The sequence below is a fragment of the Harpia harpyja genome, chromosome 12, assembly GCF_026419915.1.
Source record: "Harpia harpyja isolate bHarHar1 chromosome 12, bHarHar1 primary haplotype, whole genome shotgun sequence".
Taxonomy (NCBI): Eukaryota; Metazoa; Chordata; class Aves; order Accipitriformes; family Accipitridae; genus Harpia; species Harpia harpyja.
This window is the reverse complement of record NC_068951.1, coordinates 6203549-6224287: the sequence shown is the minus strand read 5'-3', so window position 1 is coordinate 6224287 and position 20739 is coordinate 6203549. Positions and strand designations below refer to the sequence as shown.

At 37.7% G+C, this 20739-nt stretch overlaps 1 protein-coding gene across 3 annotated transcripts in view; it reads left to right on the top strand.

Moving 5' to 3' along the window:
- Nucleotides 1-1217: 1217 nt before the first annotated feature.
- FOXN1 (forkhead box N1) overlaps nucleotides 1218-20739 on the top strand; it is a 42190-nt gene continuing 22668 nt past the window's right edge. For 2 of the 3 annotated variants that reach the window (XM_052802813.1, XM_052802810.1), the window contains exon 1: nucleotides 1218-1399. The gene's annotated coding sequence lies outside the window, so the exon portion shown is untranslated. Of the gene's footprint in view, nucleotides 1400-1527; nucleotides 1650-20739 lie in introns of those variants that run through there. The other variant, XM_052802811.1, reaches the window with a different exon arrangement.

The window sequence follows — 20739 nt, the reverse complement described above, 5'->3', positions numbered from 1 at the left end:
CAGACAGGAAAGAGCATATCCACCAACACTCCATGCCTACTATCTCTACAAGATCCAGCAGATAAATTGACAGTCTTCATTTCTGGTATCAGAAGTTCCTGATAGATCTAAGAAAATCAAACCGGCAAACTCTTGATAGGAAATAATTCATCACAGGTAAAAACATGGCTTTTCTTCCACCAGTTCTATTATTATGACATGTGGATGCCATGGCAGATCTTTTCTATCACAAATCTGTGTGAAGTATTCTGCGACAAGAATCACAAAAACACTTCATGAATAGCATGAACTTAACATGAATATAAATATGTCCTCCAAAGCAGAGAGCATGTTTTTATCAAAGTTTCAAGACCTTATTCAGTATCTTACCATAATCGTGGGAGATAAACATGGGTGTACCTATACAATAACCTGGGGGCCGCAAAGATGTTTCTACTGTTTTGTGGAATGACGATAATTATATTTAGCACTCATTCAAGGCTTTTCATCTTCAAAGCACTTTACAAACATTAATTAATCCTCACAACACCCTATGAGGTAGGTAAGTATTATTACAGTAGGTGTGATCAGGTTTGTGTAGGGGACTGTAGAGTGTGCACAAAGCCAGGTAAGGGCAGCAGAAATACATATTCCTGCAATTGCACATTTAAACTCATATTCCTCTCTACATACCTGCACACAAAAAACAAACCTCTCCACATAAATATATATACATACATGCCCACACAAATGCATACGCTTCTCCAATCTAGTTATATTTTTGACTGTGCTAAAGCATTCTGGTTTGGGGAAGGAATATTACCTTGAGTATACTGGTCTTGTAGTGTTCCTCTTACACTTAAATGCTGCAACATGTTTTGACATTCTATGACGGAGCCACAGTTCCTTTCCATGATGAGAGTTCAGACTGAACAAATGCAAGAAAGATGCCTATTTCTGGTAGCTAAATGCTTACTGATAATATGGCAAAATCCATGCCAGGAAAGAGTTTTTTTAACAACCACAGGTGGATAATAGGTTTGCAAAACACAGCAACAGATGGGTATTTTAAATCAAAAGAAAAACAGAGAGGTTGAGAGGGAGCATGCTCTTTCTAGACAGTTAGAGCTCAATACCTGCCCAACTTCTCTGAAGAATTACCAAGAGAACAAGGAAAAAAAACCTGCAGCTTAGTCATATTTGTATTCTTATTAAATGCAGGACTGCCCGAGGCGAACAAGAGCTGATATCATAATTATTGGCTTGCCTAGCCAGCTGCCTTCTCTCACCTGATGTAAGATCAGATCTTTCCAGCCTTTGGAGACTCTGTACCGCTGAGCCTCCACTCTCTCTGCCGGGCTGTTTGAATGACCTAATCCTGTCCTGGAGCAGCAGCACGCCGTTTTGCTTCAGTAAAAAGGTAAGAGGAAACCTCTGACAACTTCATATAGCTTTTTAGAATTCAGCCGTGAAAGCCAAACGGAAGGGGGAGCAGAACTCTTTTGTCTTGGCTCATCTATTTAATCTGAAGTCCCTGAGGCTGACTTTGAAGAACTTCAGGCTGAGGGAAGGGGAAGGTCAGCACCTACATCCCGTTCCTCTGCAACTCCTATAGGTATTTATCAGCTGCGAGTGAAGAGTAGCAAGAGAAGAAGTCAAGAAAACACCAGGTAAGTTAATAGATCCATTGGTCTAGTACTGGGAGAAATGAAGACTGTAGGTGATTTCCCAAAGCAAAAAAAAAAAAGCTCCTCTTGTCTCGGGTGTATACTAGCTTAAACTAAGCTACTATCTGTTCCATAGTTACAAAGAAAGCTGGAAGTGTTTACCATTACCTGGGAAAAAAAAATTAAATAACAGAAAGACAAACCAAGAAAAGTATTTCTAAAAAAAAGTGGGAAGTCTCATGTCTCACAGATTCATAATAAATTTCTTTCAAATTTTTCCAATGGTGAATCAAAAAACTTGGGAAGTTATATGTTTTGAAATCCAGCTTGCTTTTACTACGGCCTCCGTTTTAAATGTTACTTTTGCCTTGTGTGTTTTGTAGTAGTAGACGAAAACTTTTTTTTAGACTTACTCCTATATTGAAATGTGACTGAAGTGACATCCAGAAGCTAGGATGTGTTAACTGCAGAAATTACTAAATCTGAGTACTGCAAATGGAAACTTGTTTCTTATTTCTTTATATGCACAGGAAGTATATTACTTTCTTTTCACTTCTTGGTTTCAGACTGTTAGATTTCCAGCAAGAAGGGAACTGTTTGTGTTGCAAACACAATAATTATCAAACCTATAAATAACAACTAGCCATCATTCACTCTTGGCCCACCTGCAAATTTACTGGACATCAGATTAAATCTTGGGGAATTAGACTTTGTTCTATAAATGTTTCACTTTGGTTTACCTGAATCATATGTTTCTAACTTGAATACTGATATGATCTAGGTTGATCTGGATGAGTTTTAGGCTGAAAATGTATGTATTTTGTTTATAACTGATTATGAGCATAGAAGAACAAAAAATATTAAATACCTACAGTGCATCTTTCTTAAGGAGTAAAGGATTGTGTAGTTTGCTTTCAGCCAGGTGATACCTTGCATTATATATGCAGCCAAGAAAATACACAACTAAAGCGCATTGTTTACCCTTCATCCCAGTGAGGGGGGGAGATGAACATGGGTAGTAGTATTAATGTAAATGAAATAAGGGACTACGTGCTGGTAATTTGAGCATCTACACTCGCCTCAAAAGGTAAAGTATAGTGTGAGAAAGTACTACCTTGTACGTGAGCACAGATACTTGTATAATATTGCTGTGTTCCTAGACATAACTGGAGCCATGTGTCAGTTACTGAGATAGGAGTCAGTGGAGTACTCCCGGGAGTAAATGGAAATATGTGTATGCCACTGTGACAGGTATAATATAGGAACCTGCCAGGAACACATGAAGACACTTGCCATTACTGCAAAACACTGAGCTGAAAGAGAAAAGCGTAGAAAGAGGGTCATCTACGTGAAGTAACGTCTTTCTGATCCATTCCTTGTAATAACTGGCTTTTTCTTTTTTAGAAGAATAGCTTGCTGCTCAAATACAGTTTTTGAAGGGAATAATGAGAAAGACACATAAAATAAACCAGAAAATGCACTATGTCCTTTTAGAGCATGTGTTATGTAAAAACAGAAGTAGAAAGAAAATATAATTGTTTAGGATTTCTGGAAACTAAACATTAACCACAACAACAACAGTCTAACCTTTTTGGCTGCAAACTCCAGAAATTTAACACAAGAAGTGGTGTCATGCAGAACTACTTTCAATCATGAAATCAATCCCATAGCCTAGTTTCATAGGCTGTTAAATGACCAAGGACAGGGAGACAGTGATACGGCCTCCAAAAAAACTGAAACAGAAATTTCCAAGTCCTGCAAAAAATATTGATAATTGATTCACATTAGAACCAAAAGGAGCCTTTGATTACAGCCCAGAGTGACCACAGCTAGATCTGAAGTCAGAAGTTCTGCAGTAATCCATGCAATAAAATTTAAAAGGCATAAAGTTGAAAAACAAAACAAAACAAACAAACAAAAACCCCACCATGTATTTAGCCTTTAAAAGGTAGGGACTCAAAGCACTGAAGAGTGCATAGTGAAACATTTTTACATGTACTACTCTGTCCTGCTTATAAACCAAACAATTACACATGCAAAATATTCTAGCAGCTTACACCTCACTCATGCAGAAACTTTGGAAGCTGGCTCTTTCTGACTGTGTCTATTGGAAAGTAAGGAAAAGTGTTGTTTTGGATGTGGCATAAGCGAAACAGTATTTGGTAGGTCGGTGTCTACAAGCCATAGAAACAGTAAATGGAGATAACTTCCAAGCAGATAGGATTTACTGTTTGTGGCCATGTCCTCTATTGTTACTCAGAAAGCCTGAGCTTTATGATTTGGGTCAAACACACCTCTCTGCTATCCTGCACCTCACAAATCATTAGCTTGAAATACAAAGAGATTAATTATGGAGATAATGCAGACTAAGCGAGAGGTACAAATAAAATCCTCCTCTCATACACCTGTGAGTATGGCCAGTGCCACATCTTTCCAAGGCAATTCTTCAGTTAGTTAAGATTTGAAAGCAAGGTGGCAGTTCTCAGAAGCTATGCAAGGTTGAAAGAGGCTGGAATACCCTGAGTAGGAGCCCACTAATAAATCACCACAGAATGGCATCATTCTGTCTGCCTTAGGAAGCAGCGCTGTGAGCTGCTGCTCTTTCTTCTGAGTCACTATTGAATCAATGCCCTAACATGGTGCTAACGACAGGATGCTGCTTACATTAAGGACTTGGCCAATTCTATTTATCAAAGACACTATGCCACTTTTAATAAGATTAGGGAAATAATTAACCCTTTTGCCACATTTCAAACATAAATTCAAGTCATGCCCTCATAATCGTAGCCAGCTCCTCTGCTATTTCCCTAACTGGCTCCTCACCCCATAGACAAACATCCTGGTTTTTTGTTCTTTTCTTTGAAATCAATTAAGTCCTGTACAACACAGCCCATTTTTTGCACCCCTCTTGTGCAGCTAAGTCCCCTGGTCATACATGAGATACTACCAGTGGTTTCTTCCACAATGCCAAGAAAGCTGAGACCCCTTGCTATAATCCAGCATGCCATACTTGCTAGCTTCTTGCAAACACCTTCTTCCCAAGTGTCCTATATGCCACTATTCTTCCTTCAGATCAACACTTAAAAGAGCCACGTATTCCAAAAAACTACAATAGAATATATTATTCTTTATTTTATTCAGGATGCAAGACCTTTAGAGTTGTCCACAGAACAACAATGTTACTTTCTGCATTATATAAACAAAATAATAATACATAAGATTATTATTCGTATTTTACCTAAATTCCCTAACATTTTCAAATGAAACCTGCATTCTTTGTGCCTTGTTAAATGTTGCCAAGTATTGAAGGGAGCTGCTAAACATGTGGTTAGTAAAGTGATCCCTGTATAGCCTTTACAAATCTCAACAGTGTCTTTTGAGGCTTAGTAAATATATGTAAAATCTTTTTAAGATGTTTGGATGAGACAGGGCTACTGCAATCCAGAGCATTATTATCTTTCTGTTGGTGAAGTGCTCAGAAATGAATGAAGCATATAGGGTGAGGTTCCATCAGAGTCATGTAATGAAGCTAAACATGCTGTCATTTTAACCCAATTTGTTTCCCTCTGTACTGCTGCCTCACCAGTTTGTTAGAGCCTCTCAAAGGAGCTCATCTAGTGTCAGCTTACAACTTCCACACCTAGCCCGTACTTTACTCCTGGAATGGGTAGGTATCCCTGCCCTGCAAACTCTTAACTGCTGGTTCAACAGACCTGCCAGGACAGGTCCCTGCAACATTCCCCTCTGTGGGCAAATGGTAGGATGCCAGAAATATTAGACAGGAACCTGTTCTCCCAGGAATGTAAGTAATTCATAGAAGGAAATAATTTACTATTTTCCCAGCTGGAATAATTAAACAGCTAGGCACTGTCCTCCCAAGCTGCAGAAAAGAAGAGCAAATGAGAGGGGAAAAAAGAGCTGGAATGTCCTTCAATATAATTTCTCTTCCAGACAAAACAAACTTAGTTCTGTAAATCTTTCCTCATAAGCCACATTTTCTAGGCCTCTGACCATGCTCACTCCTCTCCTATGGACTCCAAACTGGAGTCCGTTGTTTCAAAATGCAGTGACCAAAACTGGACACAAAACTTCAGCTGATACTTTACCAAGACCAAGAGGAGTTAACTTCACAAGTCTCACAGAATACATTTCTGTAAGCATCTTATACCTGCTAGCATGTCTGCCTTTTTCATTACGGCATGATGTGGCTGATATAGGTTCAGCTTGTAACCCATTAAAACCTCAAGATGTTTTTATGCAGCACTGCTACCTAGTCACTTGTTCTCATTCACTATCTGCAGGGTTTATTATTCCTGCCTAGATGTTGAACTTGGTTATTATTGAACTGCATTTTACTTTCTTCAGATCATTTTTCCTGACTCCTTTTGAATATTAATCCTGTCCTCTAAATACATATGCAAAGCCTTCCATCTTCACCCTGTCTCCAAATTTGATTAGTGTTCCTCTCTAGTCTATCACACAAGTCATTAGTGAAAATACCAAGTAGTATTAGGCTTTTTAAGAAATCCACTCAAAATACCCTTTCATTCTAACAACAAACAGTCAGTAACTACTCTTAATGCTCTGTTCCACCCAGCTTTACCTCCTCTCTACTAGAGTTTTATCTAAAATAAATTTTCTTAGTTTGCTTAGGAGAACATCATGGGAAAGTGCATAGAAGCCTCACTAAAGTCAAGCTGTATTACCTGTACACCTTCTCCTCTTCTTGCAAGCCCAGTATACAGGAAAACTACACTATGACAATTTATTCTTAGCAAATTCATAATGGCTTTTACTTTTGCCTTTTTTTTCCTTAGTTTGGTGTTTTGGTGTATTTTTAATTTTGTACTTTTCTGAGAATTGAAGTTAAATCTGCCATCTGTAGTTCCCTCATACTTTCTAGTTTCAAGACAAGCACTATATCTACCTCCTTTCAGCCTTGTATATGGCACTCATACTCAGCGAATTCTCAGAGACAAAGACCTGCAGCTCTGCAGTAATTTCAGCTGATTCTCTAAATTCACTAGAATGAAATTAATTGGGGCCACTGAACTTGAAGACGTCAAAAAGCCTCAGCCCTGTCCTCTGGGAGGTGAGAACACACGTATTCTTCAATGTATGAGATCAGAGGCAAACATCATTAATATTCCAGAATTTCTCATACTCTGACTTAGCATTGCCCCGTTAGTTTTCCATTGTGCTTTAAGGTCACTAATTAATGTATGCCCTACTTTTCCACCCAGGAATAGATTTGGGCTGGTTTTTTTTTTCTTTGAAATGCAGAGTGTCTAGAGAGCACCTGATCTACCATATGGGCTTGGGGTCAGCTTTGTGATACTTGAATTCTGTTTTGGCAACATGCAAGAAATACTATTGTCTAACATCTTTTATAAGAACCTTTCAAAGCACTGAAAAATTACATACTAGGACCAACATTTTCAAGATTAGCCATTAATGCAAGGTACTCTGTTTGGGATAGTCTGTACACAGTCTTCAGAGGTGTTGAGCAATAATACCACTTATTTAAACCTATGGAAATCTACTGTCCCTAAGTATATATCAGTTCAGTACACAGCATAAAATACCTGTACTCGTATGGAAAAATTCTTTGCCTCACAAAATTTTCATTCACTGATTAAGACTTACTAGAAATCTAGTAATGGCTTCTTAGATTTCTGTCCATCCTCACACAGGTGAGAGTACCCTGCAGCCTAGTGTGACATGCCTTGGCTAGCAGTAGTTTTCAGCAGACAAACTTAACAGCTAAAAAGTAAATGGGGCACAGCATAATTCAGTCACACCTGTTCTTTTTTCCTCTCTGACTCTATAAAAATACAACAGGGGACAGTTTTCAACAGGCACACTAAGACATATTTATCTATGCATCTATGTGCAAAGTGGCTCAAGAGGACTGCAAAATTTGGCTCAAAGTGATGGTGTTCCTCATTGTTGAAAGCCTCCACAGAAAAAGTCATTTTTAAAGAGACATTCAACAAAAATACGAAAAGATCAGGTATACATGAATAGAAGATTTTCCCACATATAAAGACACTGCTAAGCTAAAAGATTTGAGAAGGAATGACAAAGTAAAATTTAAGAGAGAATGAAAATGTGGAAACTGGAAATAGGTGTATACTGAAACTGAAGGTAGGATGTACCAGGAGTGAACTCCTTGAATATAACAATATGGATAATCAAATCTTATCATCATGGAATTCTGAAAAATAAGCACATGATAGATCTATGATACTTGCTTATGGTTTTAGACACTGTAAGAATCAAGTTTCCACCTTTATTTCATAACTACCAATGCAAAAATATGCATTCTTGACAAAATAAAAATTGTGGTTCTTGTATACTCAACTATTCCAGCAGCACTGAGTTTCTCAAAAAAATATAAGATATGCCAAGAATCACAATAAGAAAAGTGATAACTGGCAGTATTTAACTTGGAAAGAGAGAAGGAAAGGAATACTTTACAGAAAACCAAATAAAGAGAACCCATAAGAAGAATTCCTTTGCCCTAGTTTAGCAAGTCAGATTTGATGATGCGTTCATTAGTGATGTTTAATGTTCAAACAAACATGCATGTTTTTTGTAACAGATATAGAGCCTAGATTTCCCTGACAGAAGAAACTAGGCACGTGCTTTTTATTTTTTAGCTGTTTTCTTGCTGATACTCTTCTCTCTACTTTAATCTAGCTGACCTGGCATTGAGCAGGGTGAGTTGGACTACATGACCTCTTGGGGTCCGTTCCAGCCTCAGCTTTCCTGTGACTCTGAATCTTTCCAATGGTATTCCTGCTATATAGATCTTGTTATGAATTGGAAACAATAGCTGTGAAAACCAGGCGCCTTATAGCTCTGCTCTACAGACTCCCTACCACGGAGAAAAATGGTCTTCAACCATAGCATGAGATCTGCCGTAGGAAGCTACAGTCACCACAAAACAGTTGACAAAGAAAGCAAAGTACAAGGTTGCTTCCAGTAGCTAGCTGGCCTCTTCAGCAGCAAACAATAAATAAAGCTGACAAAAGCTTCTCATATGGACATTCACTTCACACAGCCTCAGATAAAACTAATCCCAAACACAAATCTTCTCCTTGACTATAAAACGTGTTCCACACGTCATAACTGATAGCTACCACAATATAAAATGCTGGGTTCAACAGGAAAAAATATTAAATCAGAGGGCATAAATATGTGAATGCAAAAAAGTCTAAAATGAAACACATTCTTTAATTTCAAGACATTACTTCATGAATAAACATCTAAAAAGTCTCCAAGCAACATGCTCTTTGTTCAGGACTCTACTTTCCCTTGCTGACATCTTTTTTGTTCTACTGAATCTGTAACACTATGTTCTGTTTTTGCATTAGAGTCTATAGTCCCCCAAAATGCTTTAATATTACAAATTTAGTCCTATACTTGTTTAGTCAATCTGAAAAAGCTAAAACACTAGAACGAGTGAAAAACTGTATTACACATAGAGGTCTTTAAGAGGAAGTAAAATGTTGAGCTGTTGCTGTTATGGATGCTGATATAGATCTGTGGGGGTTTTATAAAATATAAATATATTTTAATGTATCAATTCTCTTTTTTCTCCTGAAAGTACTATTCTGAGGACAGAGTTAGCAATAATATAAAACCGTACTTCTAGTCCCTTAATGAATATTCTTTATCAGCTGTGCTTTAAGCATTGGAAACAAACACCTATAAAAAATTTAATTTGCATCATTTTTTATGTATAAGAAAACAGAATGGGTTTTGTAATATGTTTAGTTTTACATCTCTTTCTTTAATGTGGTAATCCCCTTATATTAGTTAATTATGTTTTATGTATCACTGAAATGTAATATTTTAAGAGAAGAAATGAGCATAATTTCAACGTCTTTATAGCTAGCTGCTCCCCCAAAAATGTAAGATTCCATTTCAATAAAGGAGTTAATTTTTCACACTAAGGAGAGAATGGACAAAATCCCTGTTAGAGGGGGCATGAGTCTCCCAGGAAGAATCTATTGTGCTTCATAAGCTGCATGATGTATGTGTGTGAAATGCAGCATGAGTACAGGGAAAAAGGCAGGACTTATATGATTCCTATTTAATTTCAGCCTTTTTCTTGTTTCTAATTTTCATCTCTATTAAGAGTTTTGTAACAACATCAAGGATGTGTATATAATTCAATACACTTGCTTCAATGATGCTTCCTCAATGAAACAGAGACTGTTTATTCAGACTGTTTATTGCAAAACTGTTTCTGTACACACAGTTTTTGGATGTTTGCTGTTTCTGTGAAACTCCTATCCTTTATTTCAAGGGTGTTATTACCTCATGTTTTGTGGTGAAAGAAATCTCTGTTTTCTAAAGTCATTGGGGCCTTCCTATAAGCGATAGGTGGGGAAGGCTACTCGTGTAATAGAACTGAATTTCTCCTAAAAAAGCTATGAACTTCACATTTTCTGGTTTTTGTAGTTTATTTAATCTAGTTTTAGGGTTTGGGGTTTTTTTATACTTTGCCATAAGATATTTTAATTAACCATAATTTGGGACAGAAAGAATTAAAAGCATATTTTTTGTCTCAGTTATCAATATAGTAGACATGCTTACCCTGAAGGGATCAACTCAATAGATGGAGAGACACACAAACAGATAGAATTCAGAATTTGTTAAGAAACAGTGGAAAGTAGATACGCTATTTTGAATACATATATAGCTCTTGAAGGAGATTCTCTACTGCTTCAGATATTCATAAAAAAGTTGAAATATTTAAGCATGGAAAAGACTACTATCATGGTCTCCATTTCTTAGATACTCTATTGATAGAATATTTTTTAGATTTAAGCCCTGAAGAGGTGCACTTAAGCCCCTGAAGAGGGGTATGCATGTCACAAATATCTGTATTTTCTTTTCAGTGGTTTTTTCTGAGCACAGGGACCATTAATTACTTAGTACTGCTCTCCTGTTCAGTCAGATAATGGCCAAATAAAAAAATGAATATAAAAGCACCTCATGTTTCACAAGATAGATGGACCTGGCTGAAAAGTTTATCCTAGATGAACAAATCACATTATTTTGCCAAAATTTTGCATCAAGCATTTAAGTCATGCTGGCTTGAACAATGTACTTTTAAACAACCAGGAATGAAGAGAACTGGGGAAAGAAACTTAGCTTTGTTTTGCTCTTCTTTTAGAAGAAACATTTTTCACAAAGCTTGAAGAATTTTCCTGAAAGAGTTAAAATAGCATAAGATGAAGAATTAAATAAAATTAACTTAAAAATCAAATAGCTGTTCTTGATACTTTTGCTTTTAACAGTAAGGAAGCAGTGTTTATGAAACAGAATTAGACTCTAGGAATAAATTAGGCATTGGGAAAACAGGTGGGTGTAGCAGAGGAGCAAGTACTTCGAAAGTGGGGAGGGTAAAGGGGAAGAACAACTATTGGTCACTTTGCAGTGAAGCAAAGAGAAGGTTAACTGGGTGAATGAACTTTGGTGCAACTTAGTCTGTCAGATATGGCCATATTTACAGTTTTTAGAGACTCTTATGCTGGTCTTGTATCTCATAACTGTAAATAGGGAAAATAGGGATGGTTTTAGCTGTGCCTAGTCTCTCACAACTTCCTTCATTTTCAGATCTTTTTTCTCCCCGGGAACTTCCTTTGTACTTATATTAACAGCAGACATTAGGTTTTCCAAGGCTTACAAAGAATGGACATAATCGTTCCTGGGAAGTTTAATGCCTTCATGCGCGACTTCTTGTTTTGTTCATCACATTAGATTTGCTTTTCCTTCCCCCTTCCCTCTTCTTTTAGTCTTCCTAATTTCAAGTCACTTGTATCTCATCTTGTTCTCAGCAGTTATTCCTTCCTAAAGGATTAGCGTATTTGTATGTTATTCATTTTGCAAAACAATCTCAGGCCATATTTTCCCATAAGGTTCTTTAATCTCCAAACTGCCCCTCATTTATTCTTCAGTCTGTCTGTCTCTTGCTCCTCCTAGTATTCCAAAGAAGATGCTTTAAATTACAAAACTAAGGTCTCAACTTGATGCTGGGGTGTGAATGACTTCGTAATTTTGGGGGCAGGGAGAGAAGACTGTTGGGATAATCAGGCATTTGCCTTTTTATTTCCTCACCTAAATTTTTCTCTCTCTCCCTTTTCCCTAACCAGAGCATTTGCTTCTGCAGGTAGGTAGCTATATGTCTCTGGAAAGATGTTACCTTTTACACTGCAGAGAATTCATGGCATTGAAACATGAAACATTCTCTGGTTTTATGTGTTTAAAACTGTGCAATGCAGTGCACATGATACTGAATACATCCATCCTGGGTGAAACTAAAGGCCCATCTAGCCCAGCATCCTACTTCCAGCAATGGACAAGACTAAATGCCTGGGGAAAAGCATAGAAACAGCATAGTTTGCAAGTCACAGACCTCTTAAGTCGGAGCCGGTGTCCATCTATTTAATAAGCCACAACGGATTTTCCTTTCCATGAACTTATCCAGCTATCCCTTGAATCCGTGCAAGTTTTTACATCTACAGCACCCTGTGGTAGGGGCTTGCACAGCTCAGATACATGCTGTGTAAAGAACCACCTCATTTTGCTAGTTTTGAATCTCCTTCGTATTAGGCTTATTTAATGGTCTGCAGCTGTTAAATTAGGAGACTGCCTTCAAAGCCTGTTCACCCTCTCCATGCCACCTGTGATTTAATACATCTCTTCCATTCTTTCACCATCATCAATCACCTTTTTTCCAGGCCAAAGCCCACTTAATCATTCCTCATGTGGAACCTGGTCCAGACCTTTGATCAGACTTGCAGCCCTTTCCTCAACCTATCCTGTACAACTGTCTCCTTTTCAAGATAGGGAGAACCAGAACTGCATGCTGTTCAAGATGGCAGTGTATCATGGTTTTATATTGTGGAAAAAACATGTATATGTTTGTTCTGGTTTGCCCTCACAATTCTTACCATTTGACTTCGCTTTTGTGCTTGCTCTTATCATTGAGCTGTCATTTTCATGAATGCATCCATCATTACTCTTTCCTGAGTTTTAATGGTCAGCTAAATGCCTTTTCTTTTTTCATCATAACTATTCAGAATAACAGTATCATCTGCAAATTTTGTCATGGTGCTTTTCACCCTTTTTTCTGGGTTTTTTGTGAATACATTAAGCAACACAAAGTCTCAGCAGACCCCTGAAGATCACGCCCAGCACTGGTGACCTCCTTCCTTGTGAAAACTGATCGCTCACCTTTACTTTTCATTTTCTATCTTTTAACCAAGTATTTATCCATGCAAAGACCTTTTGTGTGGATATTCAGGATTTCAGTGGATATTTAGTTCCCTTAAAACCTTGTGATGAAGCACCTTGTCAAAAGCTCTTTCTGGTAACCTAAGCAAATTATTAGCCCAATTTCCACAGTATACCTGATTGAAATGTTTGAAATACTTTTAAATGCTAGCCAGTATTGACTGCTGCACATATAGAAACAACACTTAAGTTTTGTGGACAGAAAGGCTATTGCTAGGACTGGGTTCCCTCCAGAGAAATAAATATCATTCTCCATTACCTGTTCCTCCATCTTTACTACTTTATATGCAACATTTTTCATGCATGCCTAGGAATTGGTGTCAGCAGAATACATCACTCCAAATCAGCTGTGCTTCTATGAGCTAGCTGAATTAGTTACTAGTTGCTAGGTGGATGCTCAAAGACCTTTGATCTTAAGAAGCCAAAGTAGGAGCTTGAGTCTTGGGTGTTTTTTGGTTTTCCTTTTCAAAGGTTTCCCCAGAAACTAAATGCTTGAACTAGTGCTGCATTACTTCTGACTGCATACAATTTATTTTCTTCACTGAGAGTCTTAGAGTCCTGTGTAAACTACACTGCATAACCCAGACTAAACATGTAAAACAAGTACAACTGTAGTTTGCACTGATTCAGTTTAATTCAAAGAAAAACTAACAGAAACTTTTCCAGTGAAAACTGCAACTTAGAGCAGCTTTGCCTGTTAACATTAAGAACTCAAAACAGGTGGTAAAAGGCGAAATTCCCCTTTGTATACATGTATTGTAGTCAGACATTTCCAAAGCAAAAACTCCAAAACCACTTCAGTTAAATAGCCCCTGAACTTGGTTATCTGTGCCTCTGCTGTTTTTCTACTTAACACATCACTGCTCAGTGAATCAGTCATTCAAAGTTTTTTGTTTTTTGTTTTAACATACTCAGCTTACGACTGTGCAAATAAGATTCCCAAATCCATTCCTCAGATCAAATAAAGGTAATTACAGAGCTTACTGTGGGCGATTCCCAGTGGGAGGGTGGGAGTGGCCACGGGTGGGGCTGCAAGGTGAATACTGTACATGCACAACAGAGAAAATGGGAATGTACCACACCCATCATAAAACATGCTGCCACAGCCAGCAACAGAAACCATTAGGGTGGATCATCATACACACCTTCTCATAAAGACAGAAAGATGGCATGAGATCCCAAGATGAACTCTCAAGTCACAGGGAGATGAGCATGACTCACTGAGAGAGAAAAGGAACGTAAAACAAATTATTAGACTACTGAAGGATCTATGCCATGTGTCCCCCACGTTCCCCCTACATGATGTTCCCCAAAGAGCATTAATAGGGTACACCGCATTGCATACAGCCCTTAAGCTATCAATAGGTAATTCAGGGGAACAGCTTACTATTAATCACATTTATTACACCAGCACATAAGAAGCAAGGAACAGGGCCACAATATGTTATCTGTCGGATACAGAGCAGCTGACAATTCCTGACCCATGTTACTTACTATATCATTCAGTGGTTCTCACATTTTTTGAAACATTAACCAATCTCATCTCTTAGCATTTGTCTTCAAAACTGACTGACATTTGCCTTTCAGTTAAAATTTAATGGTGAACTCTAAAAAAAGGGATCTTACAGAAAATATTGTGGATAGCCCATAGACCACTTTGGAAACCAGGAACCAGAACAGCCATAGTAGAAGGGAAAGGGATATGTTGGAATGTATCAAAAGAACTAATAAAGTGATAGAAGAAAGTAAAGTGACATGGACTTTCATTGCAGGGAGAGGAAAGGAAAGAGGATGGATAAAGGAATACTTAGAAGGAGATAACCTACATAGTGATAGGAGAAAGGGACACTGAAGGGAACAAAAGATTATGGATAAACAGGGCTATAAAAATGGTAGGAGTGAAGCACCGATGCAGGGACTGTGAGGCATAGCTGGAGAAGAGCAAAGTGATAATTCCCTAGTATATTGTCCTATCTTTCAGCAATCTGCAGTTCATGAATTTTTGAGCCAAAGAAGGTATATCTTTATCTAGGGTTCAATTTAATGGCTATAGCTGCTTTATCTTTGCTTCTTCCTATGATTTTTTTTATACGTCACATGATTGTACTGATAGCTCTGCTATATTTGTTGCATCTATACATTGCCCTCCCCAGACCCGCTGCAGAGGAAAACTGCTCTGAATTCAGTGCAAAGAATTCAGTTACATACTTGCTATGATCAGCCCGTGAACACGCTACGCCGTTATCTCTTGTGCTGGTTTGACCTGCCAACCAAGTTGGTTATTCATGAAAGAATCACACAGTTTCTGTATCATATTAACTACTTCAACTCTTGGAACTGTATCTGACTTCAGGCTTAGATGTCTAGTATAGAGCAATGAAATTTCATACTCCTCATTCAGGAAACAGCACAATCATTCATCCAGAAAACAGGACAGAGTATGCAAAGAATAGGGTTTTGAAAATACCATCAGAGTTGCAAAGCTGGTAGGGAGAGCTAACATCTTTTTTTATTAGTTAACTGGTGTAGTTGGAAAGATGTATTAGTGTTTATTATGACAAGGAAAAAGGTGCGGGGAAAACCAGGTCCAAATGACAAGCTCATTCACCTTCTTAGCTAATTTTTTCCATGCTTGGTTTCTGTCCAATGCTGAGTTTCCTTTCTGCTGAGCTAATTATATTGGTTCAACACCTGTGAGGGACTATTCTCTATCAAGGGCTTCCCAAATGACAGGTCTGCCCAGTCTACAAGAAATATGTAAGTTCTTACAGTGTTATCTCAGCCATACTGCATGAATTTCTGCCATGTTTTCTATTTCTGCATAAATGAATACTTTAGCATTAGAGATAAAATACATACCCAAAACGAATAGGATATGCAATGCAGCTGAGGAGAAACCCTATGATCTGGTTTTCTCTATTTTGAGTGAATTGCTGTGTACTTGGAGAATATCTGCTGTGTAAACACCATGGCAAGCCTACATCTTGAACACTACATGTAATTTTGGTCCTCCCATCCCAGAAAGGTGTTAGCAGAATTAGAAGCTGTTCAAGGAAGCAGGTATAACCAAAGGTCTGGAATGGCTTCCGAATGAGAAATTACTAAGTAAGTTTCAGCCCAGAAAAGAGGAAAATATAACAACAATGTAATAAATCACAATCACAAAAGTCTTCTGCAGGGACAGATATGCCCCTCCTTCCTCACAGTTAGTGTCAGAAGTTACAGATGCAGGATAAAATATAAACAAAAAAGAAAAGTTAAAATGTCAATGTAAGGATCAGAACCTGGACTAAAGACCAGAGTGATAGTAACATTGCCTGTATATTTTACTATGTTGTCCTGTGCAGAGAAATGTCCTGGATCTGCTTCTTAAAATGGTTTTTTCCATACAATAGATTTAGGACAAATGCCTGCTTTTTTTTTTTTTTTTTTTTTTTTTAAGTTTGCTTATACAGATAGTTGTAGTATTTTATAAATGTGTTCCTATAACAGATTAAAAACCTGCTACAAACACTCCACTTTCCTCTCCACTTACCGGGAAGCACCTGGATGTTGTAGAGCTCCTAACCACTCCTGCTTGAGAGCACATCTGGACATGGTGGCAATTACCCTAAGTCTCTATATAGTACACAGTGATCACTTGGTATTCAGCCTTGCCGACAGGTAGCCCTTAATCAAAAGAAATAAACCCTGATAATTCAGGAATGATCTCTTAAAAAATGGCATCCTTCTCTTACATGAATTCAGTCCCTTGATGTAGGTGACCCAAAATTTTGGTAGACTTCTTAATGGCCTATGATACTGCAGACCACAATCTGTCCATCACTCTTAAATTTCTCAGAGAATTGCTAGATTCAGGCTTCTACATCTTTTGCTATTTTATAATGTCACCATGCTTCTAGCACCCAATTCCCTTTAGTAATATTTGTCTTAACGCACAATCTTAATTTACTACTACATGTGGATGTCATCAATCAATTTACTTTCTCTCAAATCTCTAATGAAAATAATAAATGACATTAGAGTTAATCCTAAACCCTGAAGTACCCCACTAGACAACTTGCCCTGTCTAGATTTATCAAATTAAGTTCATCATTATTCCACTCAAATGTCAGTTCACATAATAAGTCTCAAATCCAAACTCACATGGAATTATTCCACAACCAGGTCTACTTGAGTAGAATCTACACTTCTACGGGGTTCTGAAAACCAGCTACCTACATGTAAACTCATTCAATGTTGTAACATTCAGGTTATTTACATCACTCTCAGAATACCTATTCCATAGGAATTGATTCACATAGAGAGAGATGTAACATCAGGCAAGTGGTAATGCAGCTGTAGCCAAACTTCTTTCCTTCCCGACAGTTACTATTAAGAAGGTAGCAAACTCATCCCATGTAATATGATGCAGAAAGGGTCTCACGGTTGCAAACTTTCTTCACCCATACTTGAGATTATCACTGTTCTGGCCCTGATGAATTAAGCTTATTTTCCACGTGCTCCCACTAAATATGCAAAAGTTATTTCCAGAGATAGCTAAATGTGGGCAGTAACCACTAGCTAACCATGAGAGAATTGAGCTCAGAACCCTTGAATAAGAAAGCAAAAATAGCATAGTTATATTAAACAAAGACTCACAAACAGATCCAAATTCAGAAAAGAAGAAAATACAGTCCTTAGAAGCTCTCTAAAAGCTATTCAAGTATCCTATGCACACTATAAAGAGAAGCAAGAAAGCAGTAAGAAATTGATGTGGCTAAACCAGAGTTTAGTGCTGTGCTGTGCAGATTGAAATCCTGCTCCTGAAAACATCTTCTGAAAATAGGGCAAGCCTTCGTGACAAGAATGTTAGAGATCAACAAAGCAACCACAGCTATCACCAACCATGATCCAGCACAACCTTCGGTGTCAATCTGTCAGGAATAAGCTTAGAAAGCAGGTCTTGTATTCATTGTAAGCCACAAAAGTTTCTGATTCTCATTAATAAAATCCTTTTCTTCTGTAAGTTTCCAATATAAAAAATTACACATAGAAATATTCCTGTATACATGGCAAGTGTTAGTTACAAAATTTTGGTCACTTCTACAATATTTGGAACTTGACATTATTGGGGGGCAGATTTTTAACTATAAACTGAAAAGTGGAATTCTAAAACCTCATGGCTTCTCTGACTCCTTTCTCATAAAAGACTCGGGAAAAAAATCCCAAATAGTTACTTCTTTCTTGCTCTGGAAAACATCAGTGCGATTTGGAGAAGAAAAAGATGATGTAGTGTTTGGGGGTGAGGGCAGAGAAGACAGCAGATCACACAAGCCAGTGTCAAGCAAGGATCAGTGAGCTGCCTAAGGCATGCATGCAGAATGAATTATGAATTGGGGAACATCCAAACACACCTTCCTCTCATGAAAACTGATCTCAGCCCCAAGGGATGGAGAGGGCATTTACAGTAACATACAGCGTTTAGAGCAGTTCAGATTGCTTAGACGGCCCAGTGCCGAGCTCTGGTGAAGTGTATCACCGGCAAAATGCCCTTCAATATCCAGAAAAGACACAAACCCAAGAATTGTTCAAACTATGGATTGCTGCCACAGGACTCCAGTCATGCAGAGCTAATAGATCAGCTGCTGCTACCTTGCTTATCCAAACGCTCAGCTGAGGTTACAGTTTCTCACTATTTTCTTTTTTTAAAGATAGTTATCTTATCATAGGAGCCTAGGATTGTCACGCAACATTTACAAAAGTAAAAATGACATGGGCTGGGGAGAAATGGTTCCAGCTACATCTGGGATAATCAGATACCTTTTTCCAAATCAAAGCATCATTGTTTTCTTTAACACGTCCTACATCTAGGCAACCTACCATTTCCTTAAGCTCTCTGTCTCCCAGGAACAGTTTACTGTAAATGATTTATTGTAATCCTGATTATTGACAACCTCCACTGACCGTAATTTCTTCTCTCAAAGAAGATTTGTCAGTAAGTGGTCTGATTTCTCTTTGCTAAAAACTATATTAACAATGCAAAGTGGTGTGGTTTGGGGGTTTTTTTGTTATATATTCTTTCTACAAAATAAAGTTAGTGTCTCTAAGGGACATTTTAAAAACAAAAAATGAGATTTAAAGAACAGTAACAGCAAAGATTTTTCAGTTTGTTAATTTGGCAGTTTCTACTTACCTGTACTCATAGCCTGCTGTGATACATATCAGTGAAAGTAAAGTTGCAAATGGCTTTTGGAGCGAGAAGTCTGGATTCCAAGAAAAAAATGAGAAAGTCAGAAGTACATGGCCAGAGGTTTTTCTCTCACAGCAAGCTATATCCACAGCATGCCATTTCTAGGATAAGAGGCAGTTATTACTGAGCTGCTGAAGAATGGTGCTGATCTTAATGTAAACACTGAAAACAGCACTGTGACCGTAGACTTGGGATTTTTCCCCATATGGGAGATCCCTCTGAAATGCATCCTCGACAAAGGCATTAAGTAACCGCCATTAAATGCAGATTATCAGCTCGACATTGTTTTAGTACAAGGCTGTTTCTCATTTAATATTCAGTAAAACACTTTCACTATGCAGGGGGGAATCTTTATAGTACTAAAATGGCAGTAAGACTCCTCCTTTCCTACCAGCCTCCATGAGACAGCAAAATGAAATTCATAAACAGAACCTGGCAAAAGTCTTGCAGGGGAGGGACAATAACAACTGGGTTTTCCTGGACCTTTTGTATTGACTGTCCAAATAACCATGATATATTCACTTTGTTTTCAGAAAGGAAGTCTGATTGCCTTCAGTAAGCAGAGCCAGACCTTACTGACCTGTTGAATTAACCCTTTAGATAATGCTTCCTTTTATCTGTCATAGATCCTAATGTTAAACATAACAAGAACAGAAAAGCTTCAGGCATTATTATACTCTGCAATCAGAGCTTTTTTACTTACTTATTTTCTTATTTTCATTAATTTGATTTTCTTGAAATCAAACTCCTCCTTTTTCTTTTTTCTTTATTTGTGACCATTTGTCAAATGTCTCTTGCAATGCAAAAGCCATTAGGCAAGAATCCTAACTGTACAAAAGCTTTTAATAAAATTCTAATGCTTAAGACCACAAATTAGGCAGCTGGGTTGAAAAATTGCATTATAAAAGACAGGTCAGATGCTGCTTTGTATAACCTGAAGATAAGTGGGAAACCAGCTCTAAGAGGGCAGACAGTGTGGAACACTTACAAATCTACACACACATATATTTCCTAGTTGTTCGTTTTCCCACCTGCTTCTTTCAAGATGAGCGTCAGTTAGAAGTATATCTCATCATCAGACTCCAGTTAAGCTACTGGGAGAAGAGTCTGCACCTAAGACATTTCTGAACTTTATCTAACATCATTTTTTCCTGACATACTACTATAGGTCTCATACTTGATTTCCAATCCCCATTGTGCTTTATCTCCTCAGGCAGTGCAGTCTAACTCATCATAAATATAGATTTCTCTTTGAACTATGAGGGCAGAAAAGGTTTTCCACATTTTTAGGTGATAGATCTTTGTTAACCAAACCTAATAAACCCCTTAGTTATTTACCTAACAGCCATTTAAACACGTGGCAAATTAACTCTTGAATTAAAGTTGCTTTTTTTCTCCTACTTGTACACCTGAAATCTAAACTGAACACAAGACATCTTTACATAGGTGCATGACATAAGAAGAGGATGCAAGTTCTTCTTTTGTATTTTTACTGTACAGTTACAGTGAACAAGGACTGGGAAAAAAACATGGTAGAAAACAAAATAC